Source organism: Lissotriton vulgaris, chromosome 5, assembly GCF_964263255.1.
Source record: "Lissotriton vulgaris chromosome 5, aLisVul1.2, whole genome shotgun sequence".
In the NCBI taxonomy this organism is placed as follows: Eukaryota; Metazoa; Chordata; class Amphibia; order Caudata; family Salamandridae; genus Lissotriton; species Lissotriton vulgaris.
This window is the reverse complement of record NC_141693.1, coordinates 1364266246-1364289115: the sequence shown is the minus strand read 5'-3', so window position 1 is coordinate 1364289115 and position 22870 is coordinate 1364266246.

Below are 22870 nucleotides of genomic sequence, written 5' to 3'. Positions count from 1 at the left end.
GACACTGTTTTTATTTAACACCCTGAAATCAATGCACATCCTCAACTCGCCATTCGCTTTTTTTATGAAAAACAAAGGCGAGGCTGTAGGCGAGCGGGAAGGTCGAATAAACCCTATGTCAACATAGTGATTTAAATACTTTCGTAAGTGTTGTGTCTCGCGTTCGGACAATGCATATACTCGGCATGTTGGCAAGATAGCACTTGGGATCAGATCTATTTACAATCGTATTCCCGGTGTGGGGGTAATACCTCAGCCGTGGTTTCACTAAACACATCTCGAAACTTCTCATATTCTACGGGAAGTATTGTCTCTTTTTCTGCTGCGGTTGCTAGGTGATAGAGTTGAGTCAAGGCAACTACATGAGTACTGAAAGGATGACTACAATTATTGTGGCATTGTTCTGAATCAAACGCTAAAGTCTTTTGAGTCCAATCAATCGTGGGGTTATGAGTACACAACTATGGCATCCCCAAAATAACCTTGTATTGAGGTGCCTCAATAATGTTTAGTATGATTCTCTCAGTATGCATGGTATCTTCCCCTCTACTGACCAACTCTAATTCCTCCGTTACTTCAGTGATGGGACCCGATTTCAGAGGTTTCCCATCCACAGCCAACACTCTTTCGGGTGTGTCTCTTGGCACTCACTGCAGCTCTAGGCGTTGTACTAACCCACTATCAATGAAGATCCCTGTAGCCCCTAAATCCACCATAACTTCTTTCTTGTGTGTTCTGCTGCTATCTGTAAGAAACATGCACATAGTAATATGCGAAACAGAAGTAGTCACCTCGGTGCCGGCTAAAGAAGGTACTTGAAACACCGTGGTTAGTTCAGATGTCTTTTCAGTAACTGGTTTTAGATTAGCAGTTAAAGGAGGGGGGGGGCGGTAGTAACCGCCTCTTTCTTATTACTATAAAACATGCCAGGTTTCTTGGGTTTATGGGGAATTCTCGAACGAAATGGCCTTTCTTGCCGCAATACATGCATAAGCCCAGCATTCTCCTATTTTCTCTTTCCGTTCTAGTCAAAGGGGCTCTGACAGCTCCAATTTCCATAGGTTCAGCTTTCTGATCAGACAAAGACGTAGAAGGTTTGTTACCCCTCTCTGTTTTTTCAAACTGCCCATATACTCTTTCTCTCTCCTTTCTGCCAACCTGTAATCCAAACGCAACTTAAGGTTCAATAAGTCCGTACATGTTGTGGGTTGTGGTGGATCTATTTGAGCGAGAACGTCTTTCATATCATCCCTTAAGCCCTGATAATATAAAGACATGCGTTTCTCTTCCGGCCACGCTGTTTCTGCAATCAACCGATTAAATTTAGTCAGATAGGTCACCAATTCTTGCTTCCCTTGTCTTAATTCCAACAGTTTTCTATCAGCAGACATAGTAGTAGCACGTCTATCAAAAACCCTTTCCAATTCCTTACGAAATGAGTCCCAATCAGACAGAAGAGAATCATCATATTTGACCAGCGGTACCGCCCAATTAGACGCATCACCAGTCATGTACGATATAGCGAACGCAACCCTAGAATGATTGGTGGGGAAGGAAGCAGGTTTACAGGAAAAGTGTAATGCTACTTGGGTTAAGAATGTTTGTATCTTCAATGGGTCGCCTGAGAATCTTTCCGGACTGGCCAAAGGGAAAGGTGGGGGTACGTTAACCTGGATCTTAGAAGAGACCTGAGACGCATCAAAAGGATTTCTAGCCTTTCGATCTACTCTTTCTCTAAGAGCTGCAAACTCTGCTTAAGAGGCAACCAGTTCTTGCTGCACTAACACCAAAGCTTGTAATACATCGTCTAAGGTCGCCATGTTCAAATCTCATTCGTAACTATAGGAGTGGTAATTTTTCTTGGGCGCATAATTCTGTCAGCGTCAAGGCCACTCCTTAAGTTCCGGATGATGCACAAAGGCAGGGGTCTCCAAACCAGTCCTGGAGGGCCGGATCCATGCCAGATTTTTAAAATAACTACATGTATCTCAATGGGGATAAAAACAAAATCTGGCATGGATCCGGCCCTCCAGGGCCGGTTTGGAGACCCCTGCACAAAGGGGTCCACCTCCAGACTTCCCCAACTCTGGATAACACAACTCAGAGTAGGAAGGTAGTCAGGCGAGGGAAAACGGGATTAGGGAAGGAACAGCGGGGAGCGGGAGACCTGCAACAAAAGAATACAGGGTTAACACTGGTTCTGTAAAATGCTACTCTCATATGGTCTCGCTAGGACTGACTAATACCTTTTAGACTGGCCGTGACTTCCGTATGAGCGGTACACCAAAAACTCAGAGACCTTTATCTTACTCTTGAGACACACCTACAACAAGAAATCATAACAGGTTAATATACCTTTCACACTGTATACCCTCAGTAAATTCTGATGTTACTTCACCGTACATACCCATGAATCATTCATCAGAACATGAACATATGAGCAGCAAAGGAACAGGGCTTTTTCCCCAGAGAGAATCGGAGCCTGGACAACTCAAGGAGGCCTTATTGAGTACTTCACTTGCTCCAGAGAAGCTAAGTGATACCAAGCCAAAAAATAATAAACTCAAGGTCCGTTTCTATAACAAGTTCTCCGTGGCACCAATAGTCAAAACTACAACAATGCCCTTCCTTCTGTGCAGTTAGTCTTTCAGAGAGTATAAGTACAGGAATCCACGAGGTTGTTCATCTCCCTAAACAATATGAAAAAAGGCAGCTTACCAGGAAGGGTCCATGGACAGACTCAACCAAATCAAAAGGTTCCTTATAATCCAAACGCTTCCTTCAGCGCCAAAGCCTCTCCTTCAATAGTTCAACCAAACGCTCACTTCAGCGCTAGAAGCTTTATCAGAACTTTTCCCTTTTTACAGTTCCAAAGCGCTTCCTTCAGAGCTAATAGTCTTTCACGCGTTTCCTTTCCGAAGGAAACAAAACAAACGAAGCCAAAAGAAGCACGCTTCTTCCAGCGTGATCCAAATAGACAGCGCTTCCCACAGCGCCTTTGACGAATATTGATTTGCGCTTCCTTCAGCGCGAACTCCGGTATCATGCGCTTCCTCTCAGCGCGAGGTATGACAAGACAGAAAGTATCCACGCTTCCTTCAGCATGATACTAGGAGGCAGCGAGAACATAGTGCCTGTAGAGGAAAAGGCAAACGAGTTTAGGCACAACAACACAGCAGATTACGCACACATCCTACATCGCGTAGCTGGGTAATATAGATGATGCTCCTCCACCTAGTCTAGACTTTCTGGGAGTTGTAGTCCTTCATCTTTAAAGGCTAGTAGGCGCATGTGGAATCGATGATGGGCGCGACTCAGCGCCTGACACGGAGAGATGATGTCAAAGATCGCGATGTCTTTAAGGTAATTGTGGTTTGGATATTTTTATTCGGGAATTTGAGCAGTTGGCAATAATAACGGGTGTCAGTTACTCTGTGTGTTCTTTTCACAGAGGTTAAACAATTTGACGTGGTCAGCATTGAAGAACACGCAAGAAAGACACCATTTATTGTGTTGGATTGTAGAAACATTAATTCAGTTTTTTGTTGTTTTACAGACATTGTTTTTCCTATATATGAGGGTGTCAGTCACCACCAGTGTACGTTGCCTTCTGAAGAGTTGTTTTTACTGGAACGTGGTGTGGGATTTAAAAGTCTGTCTCACATAAAGGTAACCAGTTGTTACGCACTTTGTGAATCGCTATAGGCTTCACAGATGGAAGGTTTGGTCATACCGATTGTCAAATACTATGTTTTTCAGACGCTGACATACAGTTTGGACCTGGTGTTACAGGATCACTACATAACAGTTGGACAGATTCTGGCAAGGAGTACGGTGCCAGGTAATCAGCATGCAAAAAGATCAGTTACTAATCATGACCAACATTACAGTGATTATGACGATAATCTTGCTATTTTTCTGTTTTAGTTGTTTTTAGGTGTCACGCCCGAACAGGCTCTTTTTTGATTCGACGTGATTGTTTTAGTACGTTTTCATTTGTTTCATATTTAAAAACGTTGGGAATTGTACTCTCACACATATATGTTTTATGTGTCATTGGTGAAGATTGGGTAGTCACCCTTAAGGCTGTTTTTTGTGGTACTAACTGTAAAACATTAGGACCATTTATGTGACAATTGGCTAATGTGGGAATGTGACTTGTTCCTCTTGTAGTGTGCTTTAATATATTGCATTTTTATTTTTCACAGTTCCCCTGAAGAAGGGATCTTGCATCCCAAAATGCACTGGGACAGACAAGAAAGGATATTTAAGCCATGCATCTTGTTTACTTAATGAGTCTATGTATAATGTTTTGTATACAGTTCTCATAATTGTTTAGCATACTCACAAAAATTTTAATAGGAAGTATGCTATAGGAAACATTTTGCTTGTATTTAATGTGAAATTGATTTTGGTTTCTGAGTAAAAAATGTAATGAGGATCAAATGATATGATTTAGCGTGAAGTAATTGAGCAAACTCAGTTTTGTATCTCGCTGTGCGGGCAGGGGCAAGTGACTAGTCACACTTGCTTTATAGTGTTTGTAGACTGGTATTTGACTGTTGGTGTGTGTGGACTGGTGCTTGGCTGATGGTGTGTATGGGCTGGTGATTGGCTGGCAGTGTGCATTGACTGGCAATTGGCTGGCAGTGTGTGTGGACTGGCACTTGGCTGGCAGCCTGCATGGGCTGGCACTTGCAGGTGGTGTGCGTAGACTGGCGCTTGGCCGGCAGTGAATGTTGACTAATGCTTATCTGGTGTGTGAGTAGTGACTTGATGCTGGTCACTACACACACTGGTAGCCAAAAGCTAGTCACACAATCCATCAGCCGGTATGCTTGAAGTACCAGGCATATGGGCGTGTGAAAGTGATGGGCCCTTGAATTGCGCTGTCTTTTGATGTGAGTGTTGTTATGTGATGGGCTCGTGGCAGGCGGTATGAACGGTTTTGGGTGTGTCACATGTGTTAAATGGTGTATGAATGGCCTTAAAGAGGTTGGTGCCTTGTCGTGGCTTTATAGCTCACGGCTGTGAGTCACTGGGTCAGTTTTTTCCTTTCCGTTATTAACAGTGCATTTCATTTTTGTGAAATCTCTTGTTAATGAAATCTTATATACCAAACGATCACTCACCCTTGTGCCAAATCAAACCAATATGTGTGTTTGCTTGAGGAATAGATGGTTGTGCAGTAATAATTGTCTTTTCTGTCTTTCTCTGCCATGGTGAACATGCCCTCTAGGAAAAATCTACCAACTCCATATAATTTTTGTAAACTAAACACCCGGGGGAGTACATGGTGATGTCTCTCTCGTGAATCCCAACAATGTATCTTACCCACAATGTCCTGGAACCTTAAAATGTGAGTAAAAGTCACATTTTCCTTGCATTAGTGGGCCATAATTTTCCAGATTCGGAAAGAGACCACAAATTTCCTACCACTCAGAATTTCCCCAAGTCTACCGATAAAAATGGTACGTTACTTGTGTGGTTGGGCCAAGTACCTGTAGCAGGCAAGGGCCCAAAACATATTGTGGAGTCATCAAAAGTATCTATCACAAAACCACCTGGCTTTGCAAGGGAGTCACCTGCGTTTTTGGTCCCGGGTTCGGTGGCCATCTAGGGAAACCTACCTAACACAGACATTTCTGAAAACTTGACAGCCAGGGTAGTCCAGGTAGGTATGGCTTGCATGGATCCCCCAGAGTTTTCCTACCCAGAATCCCCTGCAAACCTACAATTTTGATAAAGAAACACATTTTCCTCACATTCCTGTCTGGTATCACCACACCGGCACAAAGGTCCTACCACCCAGCGTTCCCCACGGTCTCCCGAGTAAAATGATACCTCACTTATGTGGGTGGGCAAAGGGCCTGCGACTTGTAAGTCCAGAAACATGGGGGTTGAAGGGATAGCACAGTGAGCTCTAAGTGCAAGTGTTTTTTATATATGCGTTTTTAGCCCACACCCACAAAAATGAGGTATCATTTTTATCAGGAGACCAAGGGGAACGCTGGGTAGTAGGACATTTGTGCTGGTGCGGTGATCCCACACAGAAATATCAAGAAAATGTGCTTTGGCTAATTTCTGGGCCCCCTCCAGGGGAAACCACAAACCCTTGTACCTTTAGAATCCTCATGGTGTTGGAAGAAAAGTACGCAAATTTGACACGGATACCTTATGTGGACAAAAGGTACAGTGGCCTAAGTGCAAACTTTCACAAACAGCAAAAAAAAGGCTTAGCACTAAGGGGGCGGGGGGGGAGGCCTAGCAACGATGAGGCTATTGAAGTTTGCTGCTCTATACAAATGTGAGGTTTGTTGTGTACTGTGCTCAGGTATGTAGCTCTTCGGCCCGTGCACTTTGTGTCAATGGTGCTTCTACATCATCCCTTGGAATGTGTGATGTTTATGTTTTTTTGCATCTGAGTCTTCTGGTAGCAGCCGCTATTTGAGAGAAGGTAACCAAAGGGCTGAGCTCTGAATATACTACTGATCCTAGTGGGGCATCGCCGCTCCTTTGTCTGTGGCCTGAAATTAAGAGGATTTGAATTAAAGTCCACGTTGAAGATGCCCAGCTATGCAAGGGCTGCTTTACTAACCTGCAAATTCCAAATGCTGCAGCCATTTTTTCCTGCCTTTTTTAACATATGCCCTACTTCAAACACTGGTTTTTGTTGAATATACTTCTGCTTGCTCTTAACCTTCTCGTTTATTGTACCTCATCAGTTGACTCCTATTCCATGTCTGTTCACTGACATTTTACGGCCTGGTTCTTGGTGTAATAGCTTGTTCTGAACTATAAAAGGGTCCATGAGGCCTGCAGGTGTAAGTGCACCTTAGAAATAGGTCATAGAGCCACGCATTCATTCATGGGCACGGAAGTCATTTAAAGATGTACAGCAGTGTCTGACTCATGTTCCATTATCAGGCTAATAATATCCTCTCACGCACTGGTTACCAGCTCTGAGAGCCTTCTCTAACCCAAGGCTGTGTCATTAAAAAGCTATGCTGGATCTGAGCCAGCTCACTTTCCAGTACTTTCCAGTACTTCGGAACGAGACCGAAGCGAACCTCCCGCAATGCCAATTATTCCAAAAATGCTCCCACTGTATCGGAACGTCCTTAATCCGTAGTCTGGAACCGCTGTCTGTTTTCAGTCTTTCTAATCTTTTTGATTGGGTGTACATTTGCAAATAATTTTGAGATATTAGGAAATTAATCGTTTAATGCTGTGTTGATGTTTTGATTTGGGAACCAGTGCTAGAACCTAATTTTGAACTGAAGTGTCACTCTGACTGGCGGAGATCAAAAACGGCCAATTCAGCACTTGGAAAGTTTGAGAGCTTCAGAAGGAGTTTCTCAACCTGCTGTAAAACGATTAGCTTAGAAGAGCTGATCACCTTTGCCCTGTCAGCCTTTACAATGCTTGAATATTGTTGATTCTGGTTGGAACCTCACTATGAAATAAAAAAGAAATGCTTGGTTCGCGTGGAGGCAATCTTGTTTGGTTGGCAGTACACATCCCAAATCACGAGAAAATTACGTTTTCTCACAATAATAGTAAAACAAATGAAATATTCGAGTACCAAAACTGACTGATTTTCAAACACACTTAATTGCTGTGGCCATTAGTGGGAAAAGGGAGCACACCACAACACAAGGAAAGGCATATGCAAAAAGACTAAGCAAATCAGACAATGCTACAAAAAGACCTAAGTTTCAAGACAGGTGCTCTGTTTCCAGTATCTCAAAATGAAACAAGCCTTGGCAAAGCCAATAGGTCCGACTTTGGCTGCCAATCTTTTGTATTTTTCAGTCCTTGTTTTGTTTTCTCATGGGTTTTGCACAACTTTATTGTTGGGAAGCTGATAGACATAGTCAAACTACAAACAATATTGACTAAAAGCAAAACTTTTTTGGTCTCAAAAAGCACCCATTGCTATAGTAGTACCTGGCACTGAAGGGAGCTAATGTATTCATGCATGTGTTATTCAAGAAAGGTCAGAATGCACACACTCACAGTGAAATCAGCAGTGGTTGACGTGGGATGAAAGAAACAAACAAAGAAACAAGCAAAGAAAGAAGGAAAGAAAGAAAGATAGAAAGATGCTATGAAAGAAGGAAGAAAGATGGCAAGAAGGAAGGAAAGAAAGAAAGAAAGAAAGAAAGGTAGGTAGGAAAAAAGAAGAAAAGAAACAAGCAAGAGTAGGAATAAATAACAAAATGTGGGAAAAAAGAAGGACAGAAATTATAAAAGAAACCAGAAAAGAAGGAAAGAAAGCAAGGAAGAAGCAAAGAAGGAAAGAAAGATGGACGGCAGACCAGAATGCAAGAAGGCAAGGAAGATGGAAAGAATGAAGGAAGGAAAGAAGGAAAGATGAAGCAAAAGAAGGTAAGAAAGAAAAAAGAAGGGGAAAAGAACGAAAGAAAGAAAAATAAAAAATATTAGAAGGAAAGAAAAGGAAAGGGAGAAGGAAAGATGCAAGAAAAGAAGAAAGAAAGAAAATGAAATGAAGAATGGAAAGAAGGAAAATAAAAGGTAAGTCAGAAAAAAAGCAAGAAAAAGGGCAAGAGAAAGAAGAAAGCAAGATAGAAGGTTGAACAAAGGAAGAAAAAGAAAGAAAGAAAGAAAGAAAGAAAGAAAGAAAGAAAGAAAGAAAGAAAGAAAGAAAGAAAGAAAGAAAAAAGAACACAGGGAGAGAGAAGAAAAGACAAAGAAAGGGACGAAAGAAAGAAAGAAATAAACAAAGAATAAACAAACTGTTACAAGTGCTTCAAATTAAACAGGATGAAGGCTGATTTTCTTCTTTTTAAAGACTTATTAAAGATCTATTGGTGAAATTGAGTTAAACATAAGTGTATTCTGAAGAACTGTCCACTTATTAATTCGGATGTATAATATTGAAGTTTCTGAATTGTATACTGCATGCATTGTAGAAAGAGAATAACAATACAGAACAGCTTTAAATGGACACAATATGTTATGCTGTGAAATAACAGCAGTCACATCAACAAAGGACACTTCAAAAGAAAGTCATAAAATCATTGGCAGGAGAGAGGAACTGATAAAGTGTGCAATGTGGCCTGTGGTCACATCTGGTAGAAAAGTCATGCTTCCACCTTGGGCTCTAAACACTAAAGTAATTATAAAGTAAAAACAAAAACACTGGCTCTGAAAGGAACTACTTTGGGTACGGATTTGCCTATTGTGAAGGAACAAAATGCAGTCACTCAAAGTAAAGTTAACTAGTGGCTAAAGTAGGCTGACCCAGTGCCCCATACTGTATGCTGTAGTGGGCATAAGCAAAATGTGAATGACACAACAACAGACCAGTAGATGATGTGAGGTGGCTGAGAGCCCCTATAAGTAAGTATCATTTTAGTAAAATCAAAAGGTCTTGATTAATGCCTGACCAAACGAACATTTGCAAAGCCAATAGATCTGGTGTTGGCTGCCAGCCTTCTGGCAACTCATTTTTTGTTTTTTAGGTTTAAAGCTTTTTATTAAGGCAAAAACATAGGAGGAAAGGGAACAAGGAGGGTAAGGGTACATACTTTACAGATTTAAAATAGCAAAGCGAAGATAATAGAGCGCGATGGTGGACAGGGCTACTGCAAAGGAAATGTCGATGAGCAAAATAGTAAGGGCTAAACATGGTTGCCACTGTCGAGCAGGCTAAAAAGTGAAAGACAGAAAAGCAAGAAGCCAACTCTACTTCCCCCTTGAACCCCTCCCTCCAAACACCCCAACTCACCCCAACTCCCTCCCTCCCCCCGTCCAGTGCTCAGCAATAATGCGTCCTGCCGCCCCACCCCATCCCCCCGCCCCATGAGCCCCCATCCCATATCTTCTTAGTCGGTTGGGACCATTGGAGGTGTCAGTCTCAGGAGTCTAAGGTACCTTGGACAGGTGAGTTCTCTGAATTCTGTGGTCAAGAGCGCGTGAAAGGGTTGCCACAACTCGTCAAATTGCTCCACGTCCCCCGCCACCATAAGCGATAACTTTTCCATACCTAAAACATGCCAGAGCCTGTGTAGCCAGCCCGTGATGGAGGGGACCGTGGTGGTGCGCCAATGAATCAATATGTTCTGAATCGCCGATCCCAGTGCTATTGCTATTTGCCTGCCTTTGCGGGACTTCAGCGGGTACATTAGCCCATTCGGGAGGCCCGGCAGAACATACGCCGGGAAACGTGGCAGTTCAATCTCAAAATGAGCATCTATCTCATCAATGATCTCTGTCCAGTATTCCTTCAGCAAGGGGCAGTCCCAAAGTACATGTGTGAGAGTCCCCATGTGTCCACATTCCCTCCAACACTCCTTCCCAATATTCCTATTCATTTCATGTAGCCTCTCCGGGGTATAATACCAATACGTGGAAACCTTTGTGAGTGTTTCTGTGAGACCTGTGTGGTATGCAGAGTGTCTCGCCCGATGTGCAATCTGATCCCACTCCTTATGACTAAGCGTCCTTCCCAGTTCCCTATTCCAGAGTTCCCTACCCGGGTTATAAAAATGAAATGGGGGGGTTGCAGGAATTTGTAGAGGTCCATGATCAGCTTAGCATCAGAGGTGCGAGTTACCAACCACCGCTCGTACGGCGTTATCTGGCGATCAGCAGTGTCTCGCACCTGAGGTTGAAGCGCCCAGTGCCTGACCTGCATGTATCGTAAACTATCTGTCTCAGTCAGGTGGAACTCCTGCTTCAAATGCTGAAAAGGGACCACTCCCTTAGAGTCATATATCTGGAAGAGCGCCCGGCAACCCGCTTCCCTCCAGTGTGAGAAAGCGCCCGGTTCCAGACCCGGGGAGAAATCAGGGTTCTCCACTATCGGCGTGAAAGACGAGGGGAATGTGGTGAGTTCATGAACTTCACTGACCGCATCCCACACCCTAAAGGGGACTCGCATGACATAGGAAGCATATAGGTGGGAGGGCGGTGAATCCGTCGCAAGAATGGCACCTCCTGAAGGGGACGCCCCGCCACTGCCTGGTCTTGAAAGAGCCAATGCTTGTCAGATTCCCACTTGCTCCACTCTACCAAGTAGCGCAGCTGCACCGCCTGGAAGTATTTCCGGAGGTCCGGGATGCCAAGGCCTCCCGCCTCAGGGGCCAGCATGGAGATAACCCTCTTCATTCTCGGCTTGCGGTCCTGCTAAATGAAACGCGCAATGTCTGCTTGCGTCTGTCTGATCCATCCCGCAGGCGGCTGGAGCGGTAAAGCTCGAAAGAGATACAAGATCTGGGGCAGGACCGTAATCGTGACCGCAGCAATCCTGCCGAGCCAGGACAACATTCCTTTACTCCAGCGGCCCAGCTCTTCCTTGATTTTCCTACTAAGGGAGGCATAATTGGCCGTTACCATCGCTGGCAACGTCGGTGCTAGCAGAATCCCCAGGTAAGGCACCAGGGATGACGACCACTGCATGGGAAAAAGCCTTTGCAGATCTCGTCTCGTATCCGCAGCCAGGGACACATCTAGGGCTGCTAACTTGCCCATATTCATCTTAAAACCCGCCACTTTCGAAAAAGCGTCCAGTTCCTGAATGCACGCCGGGAGGGCCCGCTGTGGATCATCCAGGGTCAAGAGGACATCGCCCGCATAGAGACTGATCGTATGGGCATCCGCCCCATCTTGACCCCAATCGCATCCGGGTTCTGGCGAATTCTCTGGGCAAACGGCTCCATATAGAGAGCAAAAAGGAGGGGGGAAAGCGGGCATCCCTGCCTGGTACCCCTTTCAATCTCGAAGCTGTGGGAGCTGCACCCATTAACTCTAACTGTAGCCGAAGGGGACTTGTAACAGTTAAAAACCATCGAGCAGAATTTTTCTCCAATACCCATTTTCTGGAGAACCTGCTCGAGATAGGGCCAATGAACGCGATCAAATGCTTTCTCAGCGTCTACCGCCAGCAACATCCTCTCTCCTGGGATCCGTGAGGCCTTCTCCAAGACGTGCACCACCCTCTTGGTGTTATCGACTGTTTGTCGGCCTGGGACAAATCCAGCCTGATCTGCCTCAACTAGGCCCGGTAGATGTAGGGCCAGTCTAGACGCCAGAATTCCTGTGTATAGTTTAAGGTCAACATTCAGGAGGGATATAGGCCTGAACGAACCGCAGAGGGTCCGGTCCTTCCCTGGTTTCGGGATCACTGAGACCGTTGCCCTCAACAGGTCCGGCGGTATGGCCCCCGGCGTGGAGAAGGAGTTAAATAGTCGGGTAAGAATACGAGCCACAACCGGGCAAAAGGTTTTATAAAACAGGGACGTATAACCGTCCGGGTCCGGTGCCTTCCCATGTTTGAGCCTAGATATAGCGGATATCACCTCCTCCACATGAATACTGCGTTCCAGGTGCTCCGCCTGTGCTGGGTCCAGGGCCGGAAGGGCCACTGACTCCAAATAGTCCGCAGTATCTTGCGGCAAAGGGGGCTCCCCTGTGTAAAGCTCTTCATAGAACCTACGGAACGTCTCCGCCACAGCCGCGTCGTCAGAGACTGCCACCCCATCAGAACCGAGCAGTTCCTTTACCACGTTACGCTGATGCGCTATACGAAGTCTATTCGCCAAGAGTTTGCCACACCTATCCCCTCCCGTGTAAAACACGTGTTTCAGTCGCAGCGTCGCGTATTCCGCCCTATCCATGTCTAACGCCGACAAGAGTTTCCTAGCAGCCTTCAGTTGTTTCCACACCCTAGGAGCCCCGGTACGGCGATGTACCTGCTCCAGTTCTCGGACTTTGGAAGTCAGCTCCTCCCTCTTGCGTTGTCTTTCCCTATTCTCCGCCGAGGAGATGGAAATGAACTACTCCCTCAGGACCGCTTTCAACACCGCCCACTGCGTCGCTAGTGAGGTGTCTGAGTTATCGTTGTGTGCCTGATACTCCCGGATCGCTTCCTCAATATGTTTCACAACAGTTTTTTTATGTAAGAGGGTGTCTCTAAGTCGCCATACACCACGAGAGGGGGGGACCGGTGGAAGCGCAAATGTGCCCACAACCGGTGCATGATCAGATAATGACAGGACCCCAATGTCCGCCGCCGCAGCGGAGGCACACATCGGTCCACTGACCAATAAGTGGTCCAACCGCGCATATGTCCGGTGTGCATGTGAATAGTAAGAATAGTCCCTACTCGTGGGGTGAAGTGTGCGCCAAAGATCATGTAGGTCCATATCAGCGAGTCGAGCCTTTCCTGCCTGTGAGAGTTCTCCAGTTTGCGGGTGTCGCTGCGCGGACCTATCAAGTGTGGAGTCAAAAACTATATTCAAATCACCCCCCAGAATGACATGTCTGTCCGGGGAGGCAGTCACGTCCACCAGCGCTGAGTCAAGAAAGCGTTCCTGGTGGTCGTTCGGGCTATACAAAGAGCCGATAGTGAACGTCGTGTCACCCAGCTTGAGGCGATACGCTAACAGCCTCCCCTTTTGTTCTGCGAATTTGTACAGCACCTCCCCCTTGAAGGAACTTGCTATCAAAATGGCCACCCCCGCTTTCTTAAATGCAGCAGAGGAGAAAAACTGTGTGGGAAACTTGTTAGAGCGCATCCTGTGACAATCCTGTGTTAGTAAATGGGTCTCCTGCAGGAGACATATGTCTGCTTGTGTCCCCTCTAACAAAGATAAGAATTCTCTCCGTTTAACCGGATTGTTCAGTCCCTTAACATTAAGGGTCACTACTTTCAGTGTCGCCATATCCCTGAAGGACTGTGTGCGCTAGGCCGCGGGTGCCCAATCGGCGGGGGAGGGGCACGGGACGGCAGCGCAGGAGAAGCTAAATAAGACAAAGCAATAACATGTAAGACACTGGACGATGTCCCCTCCACCCCCCAACAGTCCCCAACTTCCCTCGAATCAACCCCGTGGCAACTGGCCAACCCCCTACCCAAACCCGAACAACCCATTGTCCCAGTCATGTCCCAAAATGGACAAGTCCGTAGAAAGTACAAAAAGTGGACGTCCGGCCACTCGTTCTTCCCGCCTCTCCCCCGACCCCCTCTCCAACCCCCAAACCTGTCGTTGCAGAAGCTGTGTCCATCTCCCCCCGCAGCGATTCTACGCCGTCATGGCCACACCGTTCATGGCAGCAGAGTCCCTGGCTGCTTCTCTCAGCGCGTTGGCCATTTCTGCTCTGATGGTGGGTGAGTCCGGCCTCCCAGCACTAGCCGTTGACCTCTGCCTCGCCGATCGTCGTCATCCTCCTCGATCAGGGCGCCTCCGGCCCGGCGTCGCTTCACCCTCCTCCGTAGCCGTGAGGCCCAGGACTCCACAGACATCCTGCAAGGAGCGCAGTTGGTGCAGCACGCCATTCCAGCGGAAAATAGGACGAAAGGGATGTCCCCAAGAGTACGGTGTTTCATTCTCCCTTAGGAAGTCCGTCGCGATTTTGAAGGCCCTGCGCTTCTGCAGCGTGATGGCAGATAGGTCCTGAAACAACGCTACGGGCCGTTCACGGAAGGTCAGCGGCTGTTTCTTGCGGGCCTCCGCCATTATGCGTTCCTTCACTGGGAAATCCGGGAGGTAGGCCAGAATGTCCGGAGGAGGCGCCGTCGATTGTCGCTGCCGGCCGACCCTATGGGCCCTATCGATCCGGATCGGGAAGTCCGCGGGCTCACCCAGGATCTCCCTGAACATGTCCCTCAGGTAGCCAGCCAAATCCGTTCCCTCTTCTGCGGACGGAACTCCCCGGACCCGAATGTTATTTCGTCTCGACCTGTGGAGGTCGACATGCTGTTCCCTGAGGCGGAGTACATCTTGCTGTAGATGGACAATCTCCTCGTCCCTCCGCTGAGCCACTGCCTCCACCGTTTCCATCCGTTCACGGAGGCCCTCCACCTCTCTGCGGACCTCACGCAGCTCGCTGGCCACTTCCTGCTTTAGCGTCTGAAAGTCAGCCTTGAGTGAGCTGAACAGGTCCTCCATGAAGGATCTTGTGACTGGGGGCTCACCCCAGCCAGTTCTCCTGTGTTTCTGGAAGAGCTCGGGGACGGTTGCGCCCTTTCGCGTTGTTGCTGGGCCCTGCTGAGCATGTCCGGGAGTGTGCGGTCACCTCTCTTCGCGCCCCGGTTCCCCGACATTTGTACACTATGGACCACAGCACGCCACTCAACCAAAGAGGCGATCCCGGGCTACTGACAGCAGGTCTCGGTGTCGTTGAATCCCCACTTGCGGGCAAAGCACCACCGAGGGTAGAGTCCGATGCAGCAGGGCCGCTACGCGTTCCGTGCTTCAGAGAACAAAATGGTGGCCAGGCCCTGCCGCGCAGGCCGACCCACACCTCTAATTGATGTCCAAACCGCTGACCACTACAAGGACCTCCCGGTCCGTGGAATCTCCTATGACGGGAGTTCTGCTCAGGTCCGGGGGCGCAGGAAGTGTTCCAGGACGGCACCGTAGGGGATCTTCGCCACCGCCGCTGTGGGGATAAGGTGGCGGCTGGGCGTAGCCAGGCAGACCCTCCGAGTCCGATGGTCACTGCCATGCAGAGAGTCAGGGCCGCAGTAATGAGTCCCCTCTGGGCCCTTCGAGTCGTAGGAGTGCCGAGTGTCCTGGCTCTCTATTCCGAACTCCTTCCCAAACTGGCTACGGGGCCGAGGCACACGCGGTGTATCAGGCTACCGCCGTAGACTCGAGCGTCTCCATGCTCAGACAACAGGCGTATCTCCTCTCGGGATCTCTCGGTGGCTAGTCATCCAGCGCACCAGCCTCCAAGGCACAAGCCGATGCGAGTAGGCAAGCAGACGCCACACCAAGCAGCCAGGCTCTGGTGCCGGGGCCCACCTAGGCCTTCCGTCTGGCGATCCGCTCCACTTCGATTCAATGGTGCTCCGCAGCCAGATCGTCGACGCCTGAATGCGCTCCTGCAAAAGCGCTCGGGCCAAAGTTTAACACCGGTGTATGTACCAAAGTCTCCGCCACCCGTCCCACGGCCGCTGAACTCCAGCGGGGGGAGAGAAGCTGTCTAAAAAGGGCTCGGGCCTAGTCGGGCCGGAGGAGCTGCGGGAAGAAGCGTCCGCTCACCCCGCCATCTTGGCCACGCCCCCATTTTTTGTTTTTTAATGTTTTTTGCAAAACGTTATTGTTTGAGAATATGCCCGGCCCTCATCAATCTAAAAAACAGTAATTCGCTGTAGAGAAAAAATGTTTCTTGGGTCTTAGAAAACCACACACGGCCATAGTACTCTATTGCCTGAAGAAAACTTCTTTGTGTGTGCATGTGTTACTTCTGAAAGGGAGGCATGCTGTAACTCATAGTGAAATAGCCAATGATTGAAGTGAGCTGATACATTGCCCCTTGATGCATGCTTGAATGGGTGAAAGAAAAAAAAAAGAAAGAAGTCCTCCAAAAAAAAGCAACTAAGAAAGAAGGACATTGAAAGAAAGAAAGAAAGAAAGAAAGAAGGAAAGAAAGAGAAAGAGAAAGGAAGAAAAGAAGGGAGGAAAAAAGAAGGGACGAAAGAATGAACGAAAGAGAGAAAGAGAAAGAGAAAAAAGAAAGAAAGAAAGAAAGAAAGAAAGAAAGAAAGAAAGAAAGAAAGAAAGAAAGAAAGAAAGAAAGAAAGAAAGGAATGCAGCATTTTGATTGGTCTGAGCGCCATGACACGGCGATCAGCCAGGGGATTTAGGGGTGGGCATATTTTCCATGCAGGCTGTAATGCAGCCTGCATTGAGAGCTGGGAAAGTGCAAATTACTGTTTTGGGCAACCCGAAAGGGCTGACCAAACAGTCATTGCGCACTTGTACCACTCCTCCCCTTCTCTTCAGCCCCGCCCACCCCCTCACGCAAGCTGCCGTAGCAAGAGGACAAGATAAAATGACAATGGTATTAGTTATTATCATTTTATTTTTACTTTCTTTTGCTGCTTCTAGGCAGTGGGCAACACGCCTCCGTGTTAGCAGAGGAGCCGCCACTGAAAAGGACCCTGCAAGCAGCAACTAAATCAGTGCAGGGAGATGAAAATGAAACAAGTTCACATAACTCCAATTCTAATCAGACCACACTGGACAGTTCTTGAAGCAACCATAACCTTCAAAACTCTCTACATTACCTTTAGGGCAATTTACCTCTCTCAGACTACAAACTTACATGACGCCTGTGCATGCATGTGGATCCAGTACAATAAAATGTAAACATCATCTAATACTCTGAGTGCTACAGAACCCAAACATTCAAGAAAGTGGTATCATGTATATGACCCCTAGATTATGGAGTGCACTCCCAGAAGAAATCAGGTTTTCCGCTTCTCCAATGGCTTTCTGGAAGGCCCTGAAAACACATTTTCAAACAAGCACTTAATAAATATATATTTATTTTCATATGAGAAAAGTCTACAAAAATGAATGCCTCAGATGCTGATCTTTGCATCAGTCAAGATCATTTTGTCATTAATTCACCCCATCACCCAGCTTCTCCAACCTTGAACCTCCAAGTCTCACCTGCACCCGCTGCCGGGAAGCCTCCTTCCTATTACTCTCAATTACCCCTTGTCGGTAAGTATCACATTTCCATACTGTAGAGGTCAAGAATTTCATTGTCGCCCACACCATTGTAAGACGTCTCTTAGGTAGGACCAATGAAGGGTTCATGACCCTCCACACCTGATTAGATTCCTTTGGACGGAGTCAATTCCAGAAGACATGCTCCCGGTGATTCATCCAAGTGGAGTCTATAAAAGCTGTTAGATGTGGTACCACCTCCCACCACAAGCTTCGGACTTCAGGACTCAGTTTGTGTTAATGTTTCTCAGATCAGTTGGCATCTCACTCAACATTCACTTTTACCATTGTCTGTTGTGTAGCTTCAACAGAGTGTAATACATTCTCTGACAAACTTAAATGGTATCAATGTAAATTTTCATTTACAGACACTTTTTAAACCTATGTTTAATACTCCTGCCATTTAAATCAGACATAGGACTGTCCAACTCCCCCAAATATTTTATTGTACTTCTACAACTCTTGGTATACCACTGAAGGACAATGACTAGTAGTGTGCCAAAATCTTCTAACCTTCTAATTTTCGTGAAAACCGCTATGCCCTGCACATTTTCTTTAGATTAAACTGCTCAGCGCTTGCACTGTGCTAGTGAAATCTCTTGTATTAAAAAATAAAATCTTAGAAGGGGCTTAGAACTTGCCCCTCCCGTACCTGTATTTAAAATTCGTTGATTTCGTCGCTCTAAATTACATGCTTCTGATTGTCCACAAAGTTGTCTCTACGTTGTCCGCTTTCACTTTCGCTCTGCTTTGCCTTCCATGCCTGTCATGGAGCTTGGACCTGAACAGCTACCGGTAACTGGTCAGGGGCTATGGCCAGCATCCTTCCACTGGCCCAGGTTTAGCTTTTTTTTTTTAGCATTGCAGATGTCGATCTTTTGTAGCTGAAACAAACTCTTTGAACCAAGCGTGGATTCGGATTACATGCAGTTCATGTGCCCCCTGCACGCGCTTCAGACCCGCCACAGCAATGCAGAGAGCTTCACACTTCAAAGGTTCCCTCCCCCCCTTCCGACTTCAGGGATTCAAGCATGAATTTTTCCTAGCGCGCAATGCCGAGGGCTTGTTGTTTTTACCAGCATCCTACGATGCCACATGCCTTGTTTTTTAAAGTTTCCTGCATTACTAAGTGGTCTTTTAGCTACACCTTTTTCTCACATTCAAGTTCAGAAAGAAAGAGCCTAGCTAGTAGTGATTGTACTTGTATTGATCCGACAAGAGACGTGCATTTGTATTGTCATTTGCAGTGCTCTCTCATCGGTACTCGAGTCAAAGGCATCATTTACTTAATATTGTATTGTATATTTACTTAATATCTTGAATGTACGTTTTGACCCGTGCAGTTTTTGCCCCAGATTTACAGCAACATACAGAAGTCATCTTTTAAGTTTCCTTTTCCTGAACTTGCAGAGTGTGCAAGCACCCGCATCCCTTGTTCTTGTTTGTTTTTGTGATCGCGGTCACTGAAAAGTAGTGCTTCGGTGTTTTTTCTTGTTTGTTTACTGCGGTTCACAGAAACGTGTACAAGAAGTACCGTCTTTCTTCCCGTGCCTGCCCCTAGTGCAATGCCTTCTTGTTTTAAAGGGCAGTCTCTTCGATTGAAAAAAAGTGCACCTCCCAGAAAAATAATTTTTGGCATGAGGTTAAAATGAAATGAAACCTTAACGCCTTATAGGCTGAACTCACACAATGTTCATCAGCATCATTGCCGACATTCTGACCTGATAACGATATTGAGGCATGCACGTGACACTGATCAGCCACGCGGCTTCCAGGGGAGTTGCTAATTGCTTTATTCAGCTGCCCCAGGGAGCGTGCAGCCTGGCAGTTTAGCGCTGGCCCGCCGCCTCTGTTATTTACCCTAATACCTTTGATTCAGTGCTGGTGGGGAGGATGGCGAGGGGGGTTGGGTTACACAGTCGCAGCCTTTTGTGCACCTTCATTTTCTGACCCGCTCTCCCCACTTCCTCTCTTCTTGGCCTTCTCTTCCCCTCCCCATTCTCCCCCTCCTCCGTACCAATACATTTCCCTTCCTCTCTCCCCCGCTCCTTCCCCTGCCCACTCCCTCACACCCCCGGCACCCCTTCTCGTTCCCCGCACACCTCTCCTGCCGGCTCATGCCTAGCAATACGCAGAGTAATTTAAAGCTTTTTGTGGCCTATAATGCGCTCTCTTTTTATTAACTGCTTTTGCTTCCATGTCACAGTTTAACAATAATCTCTGCACTAATCTCCCTTCTCCCCTTCATCTCACTGCCCTGCTTTCTCAACTATCACTTGTATTGCTCCATCTTTCTACATATCACTTCATCATGTCTCTTTGCTTCCCCTTCTCCTCCTATTCCTCATTTACCTCCACTTCTTCCTCGCTCTCAGCGTTTTTACATCCTCCTCCTCTTTTTAGGTCAAGCCAATTTATAAGTGCAAACCTTCAAGTACTCGCAGTTAAAAAATTGTCCAGCGCAACTACCACTGTTAAACAAGATGTGACTGGTGCTTTGTGTTCTTTCTAATGTTTGGAAACTTGCAGCTTGTTATTTTTATGTCTTTTCATTCCCTTTTACAATTTCTCTCCAGCCTCCTCGTGCTCCATTTTTATTCCTCTTTCCTTCTGCCTTGCTGTCCCCTCCATTCTTCTCCCACTAACACCTCATATTTCTCTATTTTCTCTCCTCCTCTCAACATTCTGTCTTGCACTCACTTCTGTTGTTCTCTGTCTCTCTTACTAACGTCCCTTTAGACCCGTTTACATGCTCCCCTCTCTCCTTCGTTCACCATGTCATTGCATTTTCTTCTTTATCCCTTTGTCTCATTCTATCTATCGCCCACACTCTGTCTATCTATTGCCCTCACTCTATCTGTCTATCTATCGCACTCACTCTATCTATCGCATCACTCTATCTATCGATCGCCCACACTCTATCTGTCTACCTTTTGATCGCCCTCTATCTATCTATCTATCTATCTATCTATCTATCTATCTATCTATCTATCTATCTATCTATCTATCTATCTATCTATCTATCTATCTATCTATCTATCTATCTATCTATCTATCTATCTATCTATCTATCTATCTATCTATCTATCTATCGCCCTCCCTCCCTCTATCTATCTATCACCCTCCGTCTATCTATCTATCGCACTCACTCTATCTATCGCACTCACTCTATCTATCACACTCACTCTATCTATCGCACTCACTCTAATTATCCATCGCACTCACTCTATCTATCTGTTGCATCACCACAGCATCACTCAGGACCACCACAACATCACTATGCGCTACCACAGCATCCCTCACCGCCACCGCATCACTCATCGCCACCACAACATCACTCAGCGCCACCACCTCATCAATGTGTGCAACCATTCAACAACAACTGGTTCAAATATGTTCTCTCAATGTTTCGAGCTTTATTACAAATGCCACAAAAAGATGTTAATATTTCACTTCTGTTCTTGGATTTCCTTCACAATAAAATACAATGAACATAATCTTCACAAAAGTTATTTACAAAAGTTTAAGCTATTGCAGTTATAAATTACAATAACTTTTTTTAAGTATTCATTATAAAAAAAAAATAAAAGCCATTGTTATTTGTAATATCAATACATCTAGGTCACGTAAGTACAACACATATTGCATTACAAATGCTATAAGTGTCACATTTGCGAAAGTTATAACTATTGGCATTGTAAATGACAAAGCTATTAATTTCGCTATTTTCAAAACCAACACATAAATACAAAAATTATCATTTACAATAACAATAGCTCAAACTTTCCTAATGCGAGACCTATTGCATTGCAAATCCTTGTTCATTTTAGACCTGCACTCACCCGTAGAGAGTGCACCTGCCTGCAGTCTCTTGTTGACCTCCGCAATCTACCATTATTTGAAACCCACCCGCCGTTGTTTTGAAACCCACCCTTCTTTACATTCTATTCCTGCTCTCTGTTGTTTACAACCATGTTCTTGCAGTCTCTCTCGTTGACCCACGCCCTCCGCCATTTTCACATGCACCGTGCTGCACATGCAAAGGGTAGCAGTTAATAGTTAAAAACATGCAGAACATTTTTGCTCCGAAGACCTTAACTTTTGGTCTCTTGCTTAGTCCAGATTTCATTTATATGCCTTTCTTTTAAATATTTTAAAACCTCATCGTCCCCTTCCCATAAATAGCATTTTTCTTTCTTTTGGTGCATTGTGAAACCGATTTCGACGTTTTGAACTCCTCAGTGCTAGTGTCCTGTGAAGTTTTTGTCTGCCTCCACCTAATTAAAACCTTTAAAGGCTTTGGAGCATGGCTGCACTTTTGAGATGAGGTTTATTGTTCTCCATCCCCCTCCACTACACCTCGTGGAGGATTTGAATGCACATTGTTTGTGTTAAGGAAAGTCACGTGACCACACACTGCAACACCCTACACCTAAACACATGTTCACATCTCCCAGATGTCTGCTGCTTTGACACAGGCAACAATCCCTGCCATGCAGACTTTGCCCCTCACCCCTGCAAACATTTGAGATGGCATGTTTGACCTCCAACCTTGCTTATCCATCCCAGTCCTCTTCTGTTCTTAATTTCAGTTTCCATACCCCTGCATATCACGCAGAGTATACTTATGACTGCGCAGAATTCAATGCGACTAACAAAAAATACGAAACATGAAGGCCAAAAAAGTTGCAAAGCCCCAAAGTGCGATACCAAAATAACCGAAAACCAGCGACAGCCCTGCAATTCCTATGCATCATGTGGAAAAATGCACTATAAAAGCCAAAACAAAAAACGACACCAAAACCAATTTAAACTGCGCAGCACCATGGATGCGCCCGGACCGAGTGCAGAGGACAAGCCGAACCCCACAAGCCTCATGGAGGACCAGCATGGAACCCCTTGTTCGGGGTAGCGCAAGGAGAAGAGGAAGAGGAAGACAGGGTTCAGTCCGCTGAAAGGCCGGATCATCGTCACGGAGGTGATAGAACACTACCAACAACTGTTCGTCACCTCCACTGCGGCACTGGCAACACAAGCGTAAATATGGCAGACCATCAATGCAGTCGGAGTGTCGAGGAGGTCAACGGAGGAGGTCAAGAGGCGCTGCCATGATGTGCAAAGCCAGGCCAAAAAGTAACTCAACGTCAACAGGAAGGCAGCAACGGCGACTGGAGGTGGGCGTCCGGCCACACAGGAGAAGCTGGATGAGCTGGAGGAAACGGTGGCCACGGTCACCAGTGTGGAGACGGTGGCAGGAGTCGGGGGCCTGGACACAGCACGACATGACCTGACCCAACAGAAACAGGGTAACGACCAGGGACTGGGACTGGGAGACATGGGAGATGGGCCCAGTGGCACACATGCACAATCATGTGTAG